Here is a 3,870-nt window from a genome sequence, read left to right as displayed (position 1 = left end):
GTCATGTGTGAACACAGCAAGAAGGCCCACACCAGATGCCAGCACATTCATCTTGGACTTCCCAGCCTCCAGAGCTGTGAGAAATAAATTTCTGCTCTTTATAAATTACCCAATCTGTTGTATTCTGTTACAGCGGCACAAACAGACTAAGACAGTGTAGCATCACAAGCCCTTCTGACCTAACCTGCATTTAATTGCAAAGTGCCTGCTAGTCATTATCTATTCTCAGGCCCATGGGCTGCCTGCTCTTCCTGGTTCTGCTCCTATCACAGAGACCTGGCCCATGGAAATTACATTTCTCAGGCTCCTTGACCAACTGGCTTCTGGTGAATTTCCACCGAAGAGTAGCACTGGCAGGAGATTGCAGGGAAAGGAGTAGTAAAAGTTTGTCCTCCCCCACCCCTTGCCCCATCTATCCCTTCTGGGGTGTCTCATGAGAGGTGTGCTGGGTCTCAGCATGTATCCAAGCTCCTGGCATCTGGTGACATTCCCTCTGTCTTTCGTCCCTCCAGCTGCGTGTGGGTGGGGAGTCACAGCTTGCTGCTGTTGCTCATCTCTGCAATGACTCACTAGTCCATTTGACTTTCAGCTCTTCCAATATCTGACGACTAGTTCCCTGTATTTGAATTTCTTCTATTGAACTAGCTGGTGTGGGGCCTGTTGTTGTCCTCACTAGTGCCTGATTGATAAACATATAATGATAATCCATCAGCTTCTCCCCCGACCACTGTGTTAGGCATCAGAATCTTATTCAGGCTGAGATTACCCAAGCTGATATTAACAAAGCCTGTTGTTTAAAAGTTAAGCAGAAAAGCAATTTTAAAAGAGGTGGTAAATAAAGATAAAAGCTGAAATAAACACATTGTACAACATAAAGCAGTAAAATGATAGATGAGTTCAAAAGCTGTTTTTTTGATAAGATGACTAAAACAAACAAACTGACAAATTTAATTAGGGGAATATTTTTAATTAGAAATGAGAAAGGAGATAGGACAATTTATAGAAAATAGATTTTCCCTCAAATCCAAAGAGAATGTCATGCATTCTTCTAGACTAATAAACTGAAATCCTCAATGAAAAATTTCTAGAAAGATATAGATTACTAAAAATAATCCAAGTATAAATCCAAACAGAATAACAACTGAGAAAAAAATTGAGAAAATCATCCAATAACAGCCCCCAAACTGCAGTTGGTCTCATTACTTCCACTAGGGCAATTTTTATATGTTTAAGAAACAGATAATTTTCATGTTGTATAAAACATACAGAGTGGGCCTGGTGTGGTGGCTCATACCTATAATCTTAGCACTTTGGGAGGCCCAGGTAGGCGGACTGCTTGAACTCAGGCATTTGAGACCAGCCTGGGCAATGTGGCAAAATCCTGTCTCTACTAAAAACACAAAAATTAACCAGGCATAGGGTATATGTGCCTGTAGTCTCAGATACTTGGGAGGCTGAGATAGGAGGATCACTTGAGCCTGAAAGATTGAGGCTGCATGAGCTGTGTTTGCACCACTGCACTCCAGCCTGGGTAACAGTGAGATCCTGTCTTAAAAAAAATATGTATATATGTATATATACATACGTGTGTGTGTGTGTGTGTGTGTGTGTGTGTATATATATATGCAAAAAGAGATGAGTTCCTTTATGTCTATTCGGCAAGCATGAACTTCTTCTCAAACCCTGATAAAGATAAAACATACAAAAAGAAAATTATAGGCACAGATAACATGAATATGGATAGGAAAAGCTTGAAGAAAATTCTCATCTCTAAAAAGGAACTTGTTTTACTATACTGCTATCTTCACAGGGCTGATAAGTTTTTTTGTGGGGAGGAGGGTGTTGTAACAGCTTCCCTGAGATCTAATTTTTTTTTTTTTTTTTTAGATGGAATTTCTCTCTTGTTGCCCAGGCTGGAGTGCAATGGCACGATCTTGGCTCACTGCAACTTCTGCCTCCCAGGTTCAAGCGATTCTCTCACCTCAGCCTCCTGAGCAGCTGGGATTACAGGCGCTCACCACCACGCCCAGCTAATTTTTGTATTTTTAGTAGAGACAGAGTTTCACGATGTTGGCCAGGCTGGTCTCAAACTGCTGACCTCAGGTGACCCACCAGCCTTGGCATCCTAAAATGCTGGGATTACAGGTGTGAGCCACTAAGCCTGGCCTATATTCTTATACTACAAAAAATATGGACTTTATAAATCTATGTCATCCTGATGCAAGGGCCATGCAGATCTCCAGTGTACTGTCTCAACTTCAGTATATGTGCTGCTAACGCAAGCACAAAGGGTGATAACTTTACAAGTTAAATTGAAAGAAATCACAGAGGGTGGATGGTTTGTATGTTATCAGAGTAAACAACCACTTGACAAAACTTCCAAAGCTAAAATCAAAGGGAAACTATCTGGAGTGAATGTTCACAGCAAATATAACAAAAAGGTCTGCGTTACGTAAAGAATTTACACATGTTGGGCCGGGCACGGTGGCTCACTCCTGTAATCCCAGCATTTTGGGACACTGAGGTAGGTGGATCACCTGAGGTCAGGAGTTGGAGACCAGCCTGGCCAACATGGTGAAACCCCATCTCTACTTAAAATACTAAAAAAATTAGCTGGGTGTTGTGGGGGCATCTGTAATCCCAGCTACTTGGGAGGCTAAGGCAGGAGAATTGCTCGAACCCGGAAGGCAGAGGTTGCAGTGAGCCAAGATCACACCATTCCACCCTAGCCCAGACAACAAGAATGAAACTCCATCTCAAAAAAAAAAAAGAACTTATGCATGTTGATACAAAATAAATAAATAAGTCTCCAATATGTAAACTGGCAAAGAACTTGAGAAGGCAATTCATGAAAAACAGAGATGCTATTGGTAAATAAGCATGTGAAAAAATGTTCAACTTTGCTGTGATCAAATAAATACTCACTAGCACAGTGTGGGAGCATCTTACACCCACTACATTAAGATAATTGGGTGTTTTTTGTTTTTTGAGACAGAGTCTCTCGCTCTGTCACCCAGGCTGGAGTGCAGTGGTGTAATCTCGGCTTACTTCAGCCTCCACCTCCCAGGGTCCAGTGATTCTCATGTCTCAGCCTCCCAAGTAGCTGGGATTACAAGTGTGCACCACCACGCCTGGCAAATTTTTGTATTTTTAGTAGAGACGGTGTCCTGCCATGCTGGCCAGGCTGGTCTCAAACTCTTCGCCTCAAGTGATCCACCCTACTCAGCCTCTTAAAGTGCTGGGATTACAGGCATGAGCCACCATGCCCAGCCCTCTACATTAGGAGAATTTTAAGAGTTACCTAGTATTACAACACTGTGGTAAAGTGAGTTGACTCATACACTATTGGACATTAGGGATCATCTCAAAATTTCATAATATCCCTTTATCCTAAGGAATTTTTAAAGATTAAAAAAAAAAACTACATGAGATGTTTTTTGCAAAGTCATTTCTAACAAGAAAAATAAATGTACATATACATGTATAGATTTATGTATTTTTGTGTGTGGGTATATATATGTATATACACACATATGTCTACATATGTATATATACACACATATGTCTATATATGTGTGTGTATATACACATATATTTGTGTATATATGTGTGTATGTATGTGTATGTGTGTATATATGTGTATGTGTGTATATATGTGTGTGTGTGTATATATGTGTGTATGTGTATATATATATGCTTCAATTTCCTCATCTGTAAAACGGGGCTAATGACAGTACCTAAAGAGTGATTATGAGAATTAAGTAAAGCTCTTCAGGCTGGACATGGTGGCTCACGCATGCAATCCCGGCACTTTGGGAGACCAAGGCAGGCAGATCACTTGAGACGAGCCTGGGCAACATGGTAAAACCC

General features: G+C 41.0%; 1 non-coding gene across 1 annotated transcript; it reads right to left on the bottom strand.

Moving 5' to 3' along the window:
• Positions 1-2,184: 2,184 nt before the first annotated feature.
• Positions 2,185-2,286, bottom strand: LOC116274736. The gene has a single exon (XR_004183517.1). It is a non-coding gene; the product is annotated as a U6 spliceosomal RNA (small nuclear RNA).
• Positions 2,287-3,870: the final 1,584 nt, after the last annotated feature.

Source organism: Papio anubis, chromosome 4, assembly GCF_008728515.1.
Source record: "Papio anubis isolate 15944 chromosome 4, Panubis1.0, whole genome shotgun sequence".
NCBI lineage: Eukaryota > Metazoa > Chordata > Mammalia > Primates > Cercopithecidae > Papio > Papio anubis.
Note: the sequence above shows the minus strand (reverse complement) of the source record. Positions and strands in the feature narration are given on the sequence as shown.